Genomic DNA, 15,205 nt, shown 5'->3' with positions numbered 1-15,205 from the left:
CCTGGGCACAAACACATATTCCAACCGTGAGAAGGAGCCATGCACTGCCGACACATACGTATACTCGCGTGCTGTAGGGTGCATGTGTCGCCAGGTATCCATCCAGCCCATTCCCTCAGTCATAGCATGCAGTCTGGTCGGTGGGGGGGGAGGGGCGGTCTCATCTACCTCCTGGCGCCTCCGGCGATCCACACACACATCCATCACATCATTCCAATCTCCCCCAACCACTGCTAGGGATTCAGGTATGTCTTCCCACACCGTGAACAGTTTCTCAGCCAGGGCCCACTGCACGGGGGGGGGCATAGACACTCCCAAACACCACCGACTCTGTGCCCACCATGCCCTTAACAAAAATAAAGCGACCCTGTGGGTCCACCCACTGCTTCTCATGAACATAGGCCACTCTGCGATGTATCAAGATGGCCACCCCTCTGGAACCCCGGGAAAACCCGGCATGAAACACCTGATGATAGCCAAATCTCTGCAGACCTAGTACCTTCGAGCCCATCATGTGGGTTTCTTGGAGCAAGAACACATCTGCCACCTCTCTTTTCCCCCAGCGCAGTACCGCCCCACGTTTAATCCTGTCCAGCATCCCCCTGACATTCCACGTGATCACTCGTAAAGTCTCCTCTGGGAGACTACGTGTTGTTTCAGCCATAGTCAAGTGGGACCCACCAAGCGGGCCCTCTGCGCCAATGCCACCCATCGCGCACTACATGGAACACTCTCGCAAATAACACGTGCAGTCCCTCCCACCCACCCTGGTACCCCAAAACATCATGATAAACAGCTCCCGCCCTCCCCCCCCTACCCCCAACCCCCAAACCAACCATCAACTCTTTGTCCTCACATTCCTGAACGTGTCCCAGTCCCAACTCGGCGGCTTCAATCCTGGCCACCCTATCCCCCCCTACCCCCCCCCTATACCTCAATGAACTATGAAGTACCTGTCGCGGCATGGGTAACCCCGAGCCCAGAACAGAGGGCTCAGGACCAGCCATGCCAATGGATCCCAACTCCCCAGAAAACAGCAAACCCATCCCTTCCCCCTTATCCCCTCCCACATCAGTAGGAGAACAATAGCCCCTAATATGTAGCCCCCGAACCCTACCCCACAACCCCACTCATAAGCAGTGATCAGTTATTAAGCAATCCTGAGGCAGCGACGATGCATCCAGACCACTGAGCCTCAAGAGCTCTGTCGCTGGTAGCCAGGACCTGAAACACCAAGCGAATAACAGGGGGGCGCTGAGTCCTCATAGTCGTCCATGATCTGTACCGGAATGATCAGAGTCCTCGGTTCTACCACGGTCCTGCGTGCCATTAACGGAAGCCGACCGCTTTCGTGATTTAGAGCGCCGGTTTCTCCTGTTCTTAGTCGTCTGACCTCCCCGCTCCTGCGATGATCCCCTTTAAGAGCCCGGATTCAGTCCCGGCTGAGAGTTCGGCCTGATTCTCACTGTTTCATCTGTCCATTTAAAGAGGTCTTCAGGAGTGTTGAAAAACAGCGTCTGTGATTGGAAGATTACCCTCAGCCGCGCCGGGTACAGCAGGGAGTACTGGAGTTTAAGACCTCGTAACTTCGCTTTCGCGGCCGTAAATGATTGGCGCTGTTGCTGCACCAGCTTCGTATAGTCAGGGAAGATCATTATCTTTCGATTCTTGTAGAGGATAGCCTCCCTAGACCTTGCTTCCTTCAAAATGACGTCTCGGTCATGGTAGTTCAGAAGCAGAGCAATCACCGCCCTAGGCCGCTCGCCCTCCGGTGGCATCTGTGTCAGTGCGCGGTGTGCGCGTTCAATGACGAAGCAATTGGACAGGGCCCCGGGGGGCAGCCAGGTCTCCAGCCACTGCTTGAGAAATTGTTCCATGTTGCCCTTCTCACATCGTTCTGGAAAGCCAATTAAGCGGAGGTTGTTGCGGCGTGCGCGCCCTTCAGCATCCTCTACTCGGAGCGCTAGACTCCGTTGCGCAGTTTCCATTGCCACCATTTTCTTCTTGAGGGTGCCCACGTCGTCTTCCACCACCGACACCCTAGATTCGGCCTCCGTGATCCGCGCCACTGCATTCCGCAAGTCTTGGCGCAGCAGGGTGACATCTGCGCCCACCGCACCTATTTTGGCATCCAGCATGTCTCTTGACTGGGCGATGGCCGCCATAAGTGCTGCATTGTCTGGCCCCCCTCCCTGTTGTCCACCTCCCGATGGGCCGGGGCCCCAACTGGGCCCTGTGAACTTGTCTATCGTCGCCTGCTTGGTGAGGCCGCCACCTCCCCTAGTCATGGCTGCAAGCTGCACGTGGGCCGCCGATAATGTATGCAGGAGCGGCAGCACAGGGGCCCCAAGTACCTCCGCTAGGTCCAATACGGAAGGGCTATACAGCAGCCCCCTTTCCACTGTAAGGGTCAGAGGATTGTGTCTGTGGTGCAGCCAAGCGCCCGAGCCGGGTCAAGGCAGGCCCTGAGATCCGCTCCCTGCCCACCAAGATTAGCGCTTCTCACAGCTTGTGTTGCGATCAGGGTCGCTCCGCCATACGTTTTGGGCGCCACTACGCCAGTCCTTTGTTCCCCAGCGCCGGCCTCTACTCCTGCGGTGCCCGGGGCCCAGGGGGGGAAGGGTACTCACAGTTTGGCACAAGGTGTGCAGCTAGTCAGTGGTGTCTCGATCCCCCCGCCACCATCCAACCGCCTTCAGGACCTCCGTTCGTGTGCCGGCAGCAGGGGAGGCCCCCTCCGAGGGAAGCAGCTCTCCCGGCCGATGCGGGTGGTATCTCTTGCGTCGGAGGTCGCGGAGCCCAAGGCCGCGGCTGCACTCGGATCACATGGCCGCCGCAGCCGATTCCATACGCCCCCAGCACCTCGGAGCTGCACACCTCCAGCAGGGCTTCCAGTGAAGAGTCGCCAGCTGTCTCTCGGCCCCCAGGGTAGCGAAAGTCGAGGGCAGTCACTGGGCCAGCCGACCCACACAGAGACCTCCCGGCCGGGGAGCGCCAAACTCGAGGCCCCGGCTTCTCTTCGGCGTACCAGGCCGCGCTCCCCGTTCCGCTGATCCGACGTGCCGGATTACTCTGGACGTCCGCCAATCACACCGGTGGATCCCTGGCCCCGGCAGCGATGTCCGCCCCACCTGGGTCGTGGGTTCTGAGCTCGGGGGCCAGGATAAATTGCCCGATTATGCGCGGGCCGGCGGGAGCTCTAACAAGCTGCGACCGGCATTGCCGCTCGCGAAGCCACGCCCTCAGATGTTTTTTTTTAACAACTGTTTTTATGTCAATTGTCAAATACAATGCAGAGCTCTGTAACCATGAGACAGACGGTCACATGTTACACATAACATATTGCGTTGACTTTTAATATATACACTATGCAAAAACTGAAATAATAATGAAACAAACCCCCCACCCCACTGCACTGTCTGTACATCACACCGATAATAACACAGATTCGCCTGCACATGAAGAAACATTATCCACAGGACCTTAGAGGTCCAGAACCACAACTCTTGCCCCACTTAACCCTAAACTGCCATGTCCGTCACGGCAGGGGGCTCTAGGTCCAGGTCCAAACCCCGATACGTCACCCACCTCTTCCAGACCTTAAAATGCTTCAACGGGCACCCTCGTGCCTGAAAGATAGGAACCTCCAGACCCATATTGAAATCTAAACCATTCTTCCAAGGCGAGAGCCGAGGTGGTACCCCAGCCTTGCACTTACGGGCAATGTCCCGTTTAGCCCGTTTAGCCAGCGTAAAGCCCAGTAGCATCAGATGGCGCTTATAAACATTTCCCCCCACCCCCTCCATTATATGTAACAGCAACAATTTAGGGGAGTACATGGGCTCCCACCCCAAGACCTCAGCAAGGCAGGTCAAAACCCCCGCCAGAACCTTTCAGCACCGCGCACTGTCGAATTGTGTGAAACAGGGTACCAGCTGCAGAGCCACATCGTAGGCACACCGGGGTCTCTATCAAGCCCGCCCTGAATAGCCTGATGCGAGTATAATATACACAGTGAAGATAATTAAATTGGATCAACCGAAGGTGCATGGCTATCGCCGCTCCTCGAAGGGACGCAAGCGCTTCCGTCCAGTCCTCCTCATCCAGGGGACCAAAGTCATCCTCCCACCTCGCCTTAAGTTTATCTAAAGTAGTTGGGCAATTTGTCACCAGAGATTGATATATCTTGGAAATGTTATGGTCTCGTAGGTCACCCATAAATACTTTAGCTTCAACAGGACTGAACTCGGGAAAAGACTAACTCCGCAATGCTGGGAAGAATGGCATGTCTAAACTGCAAGTATTTAAAAAATTGTGTTTTCGGCATCTGATATTCATTCTAGAAATCCTGGAAAGATTTTAAGACCGTGTCACGCATAATTTCCTCTAGGGTAGAGATCCCAATGTTATCCTAGTCTTGGAAACCCCCCAAGCCCGCATGTTGTGGCAATCTACCATTGGATCAAAGGGGAGTCTCCCGTGTCAGCCTGCCCCACCACCCCATCCTGCGCAGGGCCTGCCTCCACACCTGGAAAACTACCCTTGTGGCGGACGGCAGTGTCTTGCGGATAGAAGCCGAATATAAGACTGTATGTAAGGAATAGGATCCCATCTGGCACTGCTCCACTGCATATGTAGGATCAGAGCGATCCCCATACCACCATTCGTTCAATATCAGAAGTTGCGAGGCCACATAGTAGGACTGGACATCTGAGGTGGCCAGCCCACCACAATACGTGGACTGAAAACACGTCCGCAGCGCTACCCTGGGTGCCCTTCCTGCCCAAAGAAACTGTCCCAGGACCCAATTAACCTGGCGGAACTAAGAGGGCCTCACAGGGAATGGATGATTCTGTTGCTGGTATAGCAAACGCGGCAACAAGACCATTTTAAAGATGGAGGACCGACCTGGAAGAGAAAGAGGCATATGAGACCAATTTCTCAATTCGTTGCGCACCCGTACCCATACCAATGAAACATTACGATCCCAGGAATCCCCCAATGCATCAGACAAAAAAACCCCAGATATTTCATACCAACTGCGGTGACCTGCACCGCAAAGGCCCAGGTACCCAATTCTACCGGACGTCCCAATGTCCACAGCACGGACTTACTCGCATTCATAAATAGCCTGGAGGTCTCCCCGAATATTTCCATAATACACAGCAATCTAGGGTCCGTCCTATTGTCGTCGGTCAAAAAGAAAAGACCATTGTGTGCGTAGAGTGCGATACGGTCCGACAGTCCCTGTGCCCACTCGAAGCCTGCCACTTGTGCGTCAATCCACACCCAAGCCGCCAAGTGCTCCATCGCGAGGGCAAAAAGAATGTGCACCAATCAACCCTGCAATACAAATTACATTTATCACTATATCGGGCCTATTGGCAAGCCACACACAATAACAGAAACCAGAGCTAGAACCAGCACAGAACGGAGGGTTCGAACACTGGCACACCCTGGATAAAGAACACGGGCCTGGCTGCAGTCACACACTTATTTTCAAAGAAAGAAGCACATAAAGTACATCATCGTTACATAAACAGACAAGCGGAAGAAGAAGTCTGCCTGTATTAAATAAAATAACATTCTTCTTACCTGGATCTGGCTTGATGATCCTAGTGAAGGCAAATGAGGCGCGCCGGACCTCTAATGCAGCTTGACAAACGAGGCAAGGCGCACTCGTACTCACTGTTTTCAGCTTGATCACAGAGTTTCTCTCGGACCGGGTTGAAGCTGGTTGAAGGAAGGAGGGAAATACGAACCCAGCGCAGGAAGCAGTACTTAAAATCACGCCTCCTATTGTCATAGGGTGACTGTATCAACGGTCATCCAGTCACAGGAGGAGGCGGGATCCTAGAAGAATGTTGTGAGCTACATCAGAGATCCGGGCAAGTTGAAAATCCGACCGAAGCCCTGGAAAACCAGCTGCTTTAGATAGCGCCTGCTTGCCCACACCACTGCCTCACAGACACACTCTGCACATGCGTGATTTGGGCGATATTGGAGTCGTCCACCACACATGCACAGGGTGTATTTGTATTTGTACACAACTGTGCTGCACTGCTACCAAACAGTATAAGTGCCGCAGCCTCAGATCAGTCTCCTCTCTTTCTCCTTCTTCCGAGCCTGGTGATGCTCCTCCCCATACGCCCTCATGCAGGAACGGCGCCTGGAGAAGAGCCACTGGCATCTCCAGCCTCCGAATTAAGTCTATAGCGATGTGCGCCGGCCGAATATTGTGCCGAGTCCCCATTGAGGCATGAAGCCCACCTGGTCCGGATGGAGCACCGAGGTGATATGGGAGCGTAGACGAGTGGCCAAGGCCTTGGCCAAAATCTTGGCCTCAATATTTAGCAGCAAAATGGGACGGTATGAAGAGCGTTGGTCCGGAGGACGGCCCGGGTTTTGGAACACGACCACCTCGGCGTGTCTCCAGTCCCTTGGAAGGCATCCACGCTCCCGCGCCTCCTCCACAACCCGAAGGAGATGGGGTCCCAGTTTCGAAAAATATCTCTTAAAGAACTCACAGGAGAATCCGTTGGGCCCTGGGGCCTTCCCAGAAATAAGTTCCCCTAATGCCGTACCCAGTTCCTCCACCGTGAGTGAGAGATCCAATTCCGCCTAACGTCATCGGAGAGAGACCGGGCCGGAAGATCCAAAATAAATCGGCGGACCAAGTCCTCTGACAAGGACTCCTGTGGGGCATACAAATCGGCATAGTAGTGCGCAAAGCTCTCAGCAATAACTGAGGGATCACCCAATGCCCTCCCATCCGGCCCAAAAGCCCAGGGAGAACCAAAGAACTTGCAGCACCCTGACACAGACAATGATGCAATTTATCACCCCATTGATAGATCGTACTACGAGACGCCAGCCATGCCAAACGAGCCTCATCCAGCAATAAGTCCGCTGCGTTTGTCTCGCCACTAATAACTGTTGACACAGCATGCCCCCCCCATCCTCCCTTCCTGCACGTTCCAACTTCAACAAGTGAGTCTCCGAGCGCACCAGGGACTTCTTAGACCGCCGTGCCGTGGAGCAATAAGATATGTCCACCCCCCGAATAGTAGATTTCATTGCTTCCCACAGCGGTGCAGTGGTCACCATCGAACCCACATTAAGATCCAGATATTGATCCTTTCCCAATTGATCCCTATACTGGTCATCTTGCAGATGCCAGGGGAGAGACACCAACGAAAAGGTGGCCTCGCGGGGCCGAACCGTAGCATGAGTGCGACTGGGGAGCGGTCCGATAGACCCCTGGGAAGGAGCTCCGTATCCATTACTCTCCCAGCCACTGCAGCCGGTACAAAGACATAGTCCAACAGTGAGAACGATGCATGCACCGCAGAGAAATATGTATAACTCTGCTCCTCCGCATGCTGCCGTCTCCAGGAGTCAACCCAGCCCAGACTTGACACCAAGGAGAATGATTTAGTTGTTTGACCAGCTGCTGATGTTCCCCCTCGTCCACAACAGGAGTACATAAGAGACACAGGTTAGGTTAAAATATTTATTTTAACGACGTGCTCTCAGGTGCAGTATCTTTGCCAACATAACATACTGATTAGAAATAATATGGTCAGCTTTGTTACAGTTTCATAAAACACAAAGGGAGAAATCATATTACAATGCTTGGTGTAAACAGGTTGTATACTGCCTAGTTATAACACCCTCCCAATCTAGGAACTATGTTTTATAAACTAAAGAAGGTCTCTTAGGATTGTTTGGGGTACCCCATTACCTCTCAGATCAGCTAGAGTGAATCACATCAGGATCAGCAAAAGCTCTCTGCATCCCTGGAAACGAAAAACCTTCCACGTGTGTGAAATCATGGCTGCAGTGTAATAATAAAGGCGCCAGGATTTCAGTTGGCTCGCAGCTGCCATTTGTTGTGTCAAAAAACCTTAGCCGATCAGTTCGAACAACAGCTACCATGTTAGGATAACCTTGACGGCTTCAGCACTCACTGTACAGACTAGGGTCACGATGTAAGTCTAGGGATGTCGAAAACAAGCCTTTCCCAGGTGAAGACATTCGCGCAGCCTAACTTACAAAAACAGCTATATGCAGTGTCGTGTGCAAAAGCAGCAAAAGATAAAAATGGCGTTTAAACTTCTAATAAGCCATGCTAACATAACATTTGTGCAAACCAGGCCAATCCCACACTACACACTCCCTTGATCGGAGAACGCACAATAAAGGGGGCAACATTTGTAGAACACAGAGTTCAAGTTCGAATGAGACAGAACTAAGTTCAAAATTTTGCCAAACATGATAATTGGAAGTAAAAATCTGAATTAATAAATATGAAACGTATCAAAACATTTATGGGTGGCCAAGGCGTTGAAGAAAACCACAAAAAAAAAGTTGGAATAAAAAATAATGCATCAGTGAAAAAAATCACGAGTACAGTACGTGTCTATGAAGTAGAAACAAAATTTCACTTCAGTCTAACAGCGTATAGGCACAGTATGTTGCAACGCCTCAAATAGGAAGTCGTTGTTAGCATCCGTGAACATTTCAGCCATCCAATTCAGTAATGGAAAGAAACACACATGTTCTTCACCAGCCGGAGCCTCTAGCACCATCAGAGGACAACTCTGGTGTTCTTCGAGATAACTGCGTGCCAAGAAGTCATGGGCTGCAGACCATATATTCCAATTACCTAAGACCCCAAGAGCCGCTGAGCAGGCCATAATCCTGATACCAGAACAATCTAGTTCATGAGCAACTATGGGGCTCATTTGTAAATCATAATCCGGGTAGGGAGACACCGTATTGCAGAGACACAAATCCAGAGCCTATTCAAAATCGCAATCCAGCCAGTGGAAAACTGGCTGCATGCATGTAAAATATGAAAACCGGAAGGATAAACCATACGCTACGCTCAAAGTAGCCAGAGGTAGCGATCCATAGTATTCAAGCATCCGGTTACGAAGCTGGAGCAGCCGGGGCAGGTTGTCGAGGGGCACAGGTTGTGCAACCATTTTTCAGCAAGAGATTCAACAGTAGTACACCGGCTCCCAGAGCGAGAATTAACGGGAATCCTCCAAAGAGGCTGGAAAAAATAGAATGAGAAAATGCCGGTATCACACCAAATATAGTTTGGAACGAGGTCACAAGGCCAGAACTTACTACTTTAAAAAAGTGTGCCAAACCCAAGGTGGAAGAGGCATTGAATATTGTGTGAATCAAAGCACCGAAATGCAGGGGCAGATCTGTATTTAACAAGGCATGTACCTCAGTACGAGCGTTAGCAATGTGAAGGACGAATGTTTCATGCGCAGATGTAAGGGCGACTTCTTTCTGTGACAAAAGAACCCTTATTCGACTCATCTTGTTGAACTCTGCTTTCAAGGTCGAAATAGAAGGCCAGATGGCCTCCCATGTGGAGGAGGAAACAGAACATTCTTAAAGCAAACAACACGTTGGGAAACAGTAACGATGTACGGAATTCCCACTAGCATACCACAGCAATCTTCATTATTCAATAACAAATAACTACCGTTTCTTAACAACGTGAAAGTTGGTGTAATAGCTGGGGCGGGTGTGCCTTTTAAAACACACGCCAGATTTGGTGCTGTCATATTACACGAACCATGCAATTGTAAATTTCGACAGACTAATGAATGGAGTGGAAGTGCAGTCTTCACCCTCTAAATAAACTTATTTTCCTTCCCTCAAGCACCTATATGTAAATGGGAGATTCCACACTTCATGGAGAAAAGCCCTACCCAAGGGCTCAAATCTGCCTATGGCATAGTGTTTCATGCATGCTTCAAATTTGAACAGAGGGAAAGGTAGAGTTATCAACCCATGGAGAAGCCAAACTGCAGAATTCGTTTTGGCCACAGAAAATGGTAATGGTTCTAACTTTTCGATATGTAACAGAGAAAACGTGGCATCTTTCATTGACATAAATTGTTGTTTAACAGTCAAATTAAAAGGCAAAAATAGCGAAGTCGTGTTCATGTAATCCCAAGGCACCTTCCCAGACTTTAAAGTTTGAAGAGTCCATGCAAACTGCATAATAGAACGTACATTTTTTTAATTGATTACAGAACAGCAACTTCTTCTTGTACAATATCAACGACAGATTAAACAATATTATCTAGCGTGTAAATACGGGAAGAAAGGGTGTTAATGCTGCTATCTACAACTGCAAGCACTTTTTCCAAATTTACTTTATCAAGAGCTCTGAGCCCAGAAGCAGCTTCAATTTGGGACAGCTTCCAGACCTCGTTGTAAACCGCATAGATCCATCTTTTTGATCTACCAGCGGCATGGCTTTTCACAATATCATTCAAATCAACGGAGTCAGTTAATTTGGATAAGTGAACTTTAACCGACGCCAAGGTGGAGTGTTTAAGCCAACTCTGACATAACTTACCCACGGAATAGGTAGTGACAGAATTGCCATTCTCAAAACGGGGATCTACTCTAACCTCGTATAACCACGAGTCAGACCCAGAAAACTGTGCTGGCAGGAATCTGCACTTTTTTACCACAGCAGCCAGCCTTCGGGATTCATGCTGGAAACATTAAAAGACGAGTTTCGTAACAGGGTTTGTAAATCACTAAGGGAAGTACTGGTGTAATTATTCCATTGTGGGTATTCACCCAAGTCTGGAAAGTAGCCAATCCAAAGCAGGTGGTTTGTGAAATAGTAGCATTCAGAAACCACATATGGTTCGGGATCAGACATGCACGATGCAAAGCCTCGGTGCCTTGCACTTGCCAACTTTTAGAACCCCAAACAGATTTAAGATCAACGGTACCTTTCCACAGCTCATAGAAGCCTACAGCCAACTAGTCAATAAAGGACTTTGAATACAGTAATTTTGTGTGGGTAAGTCTAACCTTGGAAGTGGTCTTCTCAGACATCCTAAAATAAAATGCATCAGAGTTGGATTGATTAAAATCAGTAAAGTAAGAAAACTTTTTAAAAAGAGTTTTGGAGCTGCCTTCAACAGGTGCGAGACAATGTTCCCATTGAGTGTAATTAACCACATTTCTAAACGTGTTTACTTAGTGCAGAACGTGATTTCTATAGTGCTGGTAACAGAAGAAATCTGCATAATTAGCAGAATCTAGATACAAATCTTCAGTATCAAAGGCAGCATTATATTTCAAATCAGAAAATAGAGCCTCTACGACTTGGACGTCCCGATCATGAGATCGTATATTTTGTTTAACCACATCCCCATAGAAACAGGAAGTACATTAGGAACATTAATAACCCCTGTGGGACCATGAATCTGGAATTTTACAGCATCCCATACTTTCCCATCTAAGACAGGCCAAGCAGTTATGCTCACGAAAGTCTAGTCCCTCTTCATTCTGTGTGAAGAGGAGTGGGGTGCCAAAGTTCCATCAATTAGTCTAATTGTATTTCTTTCTTTAACATAGTGTCCGCCGACAAGATGGAAAAAATACACCACAAATCCAATTGACATGAACAATAAAATTTAAAAAAGCACCAGCCAAATGTAAGTCCAAGGGGGAATTAAAAATTATTTTTTAAACCAAGTAGCAAAAATAAAAACTTTTGAAGGGGACTTTGATGTGGTAGAGCCAGTGTCAAATGAAAAACATGATTGATTAGCCACACAAGTCTCCAAATCAGGCATAGACAAGTCAGTGGGGTAAGTATATTCAGTATCATTAAGAGGATCACCAGCTGGTGGATTCAATAAAGGATTCCTAACTGTATTCATCTCAATGGCAACATCAAACCGAATGGCAGGATCTGGGGCCAAAACAGAGTTTCGCAGCATTGCTGGACAAGAGACTGCAGGTGTCATATTATGAATAATCGGCCAATCTGTGTAGTTTGAGATTGTCAATGAAGATGTACCTGTTCCCCTTTCGTCCAGGAAGAGGAGGTAAAATGACTGTTCTTGGACCCTGCACTCCAAGCACAGGAACTGGAGCTCGATAGGAGGGGCCGAATTCCTTCTTGTTCTCGACCTTCTCTCGGACCAGTTCTCCAACTCGGGGTAGCCAGCCAACTACTGGAATCTCCAACGCAGCTTCAGATGTGGGGGGCAAATGTTCCTTTGCAAGACTGCCTCTGGTCTTTCGTAGTTTCTGTAAAACATCAGAATGTTCATCCACGTCAAAGGATGCGGCGGCCGTCGCCATGTCTAGACCCTTAAGGCCCGGAACAAACATTTTGAAGCCAAAGAGCATTTCGTATGGGGACTGCCCACCCAGAGACCTTCTAGGGAGATTATTAAGTGCACGCTGTACGCCTTGGAGGTGGGCTAGCCAGTTCCGGCCTTTACCTAATACCTTCGCTGTCAAGGATTGCTTTAAGTCACGGTTCATCCGCTCCACAACACTATTGCCCTCAGGCCGATATGGAGATGAAAATTTGACTTGGACCCCCAAAGAACTCATGGCATCCTTGTATGCCTTAGAGGCAAACGCCGGACCATGACCTGAATGGAAGGTGCCACATGCAAAAATTCCTACAAAGACACGCAAATTCCTTATGACAGTTCTGGAATCAGCACTGCGTTGTGGCCACACCCATACAAAGCGAGTGCAAGAATCAACTGCAACTAAGATGTACTTATACGCAGTATCAGATGAGAAAGGACCGCAGTGATCTAAGTAGACACAACCAAGTGGTCTATTAGATATGTACAACTGAGTCTGGGGCGGGTGTGCAGCAGTAGAAGGTTTAATCTGCTGGCAAACGTCACATTGAAGGACATAATCACACTTTTGTTTGTACAATCCGCGCCACCAGTAACGCTGTTGTAGGAGAGATACAGTGGCTAACATGCCAGCATGCACAGAGGCTATCCCCGCGTGGGCTGCTGTAATCAATGTCTGCCTGAAGTCCACGTTGGGAATTAACCTGTCACCAACGTCGTTAATTCCCACATAAGGAACTTTATCAGGACTTAAATGATAAGAGTATTTAGAAGGGAAACCTTTCTGTTAATTACCTCCCTTCTCTGTTGCTGCAATAGCTGCCAATATGTCATCATCAATCTTACTTTTGGAACGTGTAACTGCTGCTACTGAATATGTTGCAACTGCTGTCTTGGCGGCCTCGTCGGCAAGAGTGTTGCCCACAGCGTGAACTCCGAAACGCTGGTGACCAAGAGTATGAATTACGCACACGAGTGGGAGCCTTTCTTTAAGTTCAGCCACTGGTACCCAGATCATTTTATGTTTTATCGTGCGGCCTTTGGAATCACGATAGTCGTCTTGAGTCCAAAAGTACAGATTGTCATTGTATGATTGAACACAGTAGTATGAGTCACTTACGACAAGAGTAGTCACACTAGGATCTGCATACTCCAATGCAAGCATTAGAGCGTGAAGCTCTGCCAACTGGGCGGTACAGTCCCCTAAGGTCTGTGTATGCATGAAATCGGACTTGAACTCACCGTTCACCATAGTACCACCACAATTGCGCAGGCCGCAGAAAATGAGTGCTTTAACCCGGTCGCGGGCTGCGCTGACCCGTCAGTGTAGATACGGTCGCGGGCTGCACTCACCCGTCAGTGTAGATAAAATGGAAATCCTCCAGCGGGTGCATGGTCAGAGGAGCAGGATGAACAAATTCATACTTTAAAAACTCCTGTGTCTGCAAAGAGGCGTGAAAAATAAACGTGACATCTGGAGATGTCAAGGACGTAGCCCATTGTATCCAACGTGGGTGCAAAGCTTTTGAATTAGGTAAACTGGCTTTCGCCACTGCTTCAAGGCCGGTCACGAGCTTACATCCAAAATGCGTTTTCCCTGTGACAGCGTACGTTCCTTAAGAATCGCCATCTGCACTACTGTTAAGACTTTTTCTACAGTGGAAAACTGCAATTCAGCCGAAGTGTACAAGTGTGACCTGTAAGCGATAGGGACTGTGTCAACCTCATTAAAAGTCAGGTAAGTGATACCCACCGCCCCAGGGACAATCCTTATCACCAGGTTGGTGTGGTTATCACGAGTCAACAAGAATTTAGATTCAAGAAGATCGCCTGCAATGATCGCTGTATGGCTGAATGTTCAGGCAGCCAGCACGATTTGGAGAAATTGCTTGTATCAAAGCGTAAAGAGGCTTGATACGCTGGGCAGAATCGGGGATGTAAGTACGCCCGAAATTCAAAAAGCCCAGTAAAGATTGTAGTTTTTCAGTGTTGTGGGAGCGCGCAGCTGTGCGCATTTCTCCAGGAAGTGAGGAGCTAAACCTCGTCCTTCATTGTTGAGCTCGTAGCCCAGGAACAACACTGTATACTCTGCAATGTGAGATTTCGCAAAGTTGAATTTATAGCCAAATTCCACAAAACGGCAAATAATACGGTCTACACGACACAGATGCGGCCACAATTCGTCGTCTGTGAGATAAATGTCATCCACATACGAACATGCATCTGGGTCGAGCCTCTCCAAAAGAGAGACAATGCGGGAGGCAAAGACACCTGGACTATTCTTATAGCCCATTGCCAAACGAATAAATTTGCGTTCTTTGCCACCACTGGTAAAAGCTGCCCATTGACTACTAAAAGAGGAAAGGTTATGGGCGAAAAAAACATTGGATATGTCAAGGGTGGTTTTTAACCATTAACGCACGAGACTATCCACAAGGGCAGAACTGTGAGTATTTTGGACCGCACATGTACGACAATGTGAATTTAAGTGGCGGTAATCTAATACCAAAAGGTAAGAGCCGTCAGGCTCAGTCACAGTAAAAAAAGGGTTATTCCATCAGAGACACACGTTTCAATCACACCTTGATATTCCAATTGCTCAAGGATTTCTGCCACGGGAGCTTTAGTTTCACGTCGCATGGGGTATTGGGGTTGAGGCTGTGGCATAGACCGCAAAGGTATCTCATGTCTGGGGAATAATTTGTCCCACCCACAATGAGTACTGTACAATGCGGGCGCAAGCGCCTTAGCCCAATCTTCCGCCTACTGCATGACCTGCTCCTTCGGCACAGTATGTGCGAAAGCAGGGAGGATTACCTCCTCCCCTTGTGGAGCAGCTAAGACAAAGGGTGGGGGCCAATCGACCTCCGCCAACAAAATGTCATAAGTAGTAGTTAGATTTTCCCCAAAAAACCCTTTTATTTTACGTTGTGTGTCACCTTCAATTAAAAGGTCAATTTCAAAAAGCCTCTCAGGGGGGCCACTCTAGTGTCAGCTGGCTCGACTACAACGAAGTTGTCAGTAGCTGTCACCTTCAG

General features: G+C 49.0%; 1 protein-coding gene and 1 pseudogene across 2 annotated transcripts in view; both read right to left on the bottom strand.

Annotated features, from left to right (window-relative positions):
- MEI1 (meiotic double-stranded break formation protein 1) overlaps nucleotides 1-15,205 on the bottom strand; it is a 3,250,839-nt gene that overhangs the window by 2,725,512 nt on the left and 510,122 nt on the right. The gene's annotated exons all lie outside the window — the stretch shown is intronic.
- LOC144802033 (uncharacterized) overlaps nucleotides 1,144-15,205 on the bottom strand; it is a 144,591-nt pseudogene continuing 130,529 nt past the window's right edge.

The sequence above is a fragment of the Lissotriton helveticus genome, chromosome 1_1, assembly GCF_964261635.1.
Source record: "Lissotriton helveticus chromosome 1_1, aLisHel1.1, whole genome shotgun sequence".
Classification (NCBI taxonomy): domain Eukaryota; kingdom Metazoa; phylum Chordata; class Amphibia; order Caudata; family Salamandridae; genus Lissotriton; species Lissotriton helveticus.
Note: the sequence above shows the minus strand (reverse complement) of the source record. Positions and strands in the feature narration are given on the sequence as shown.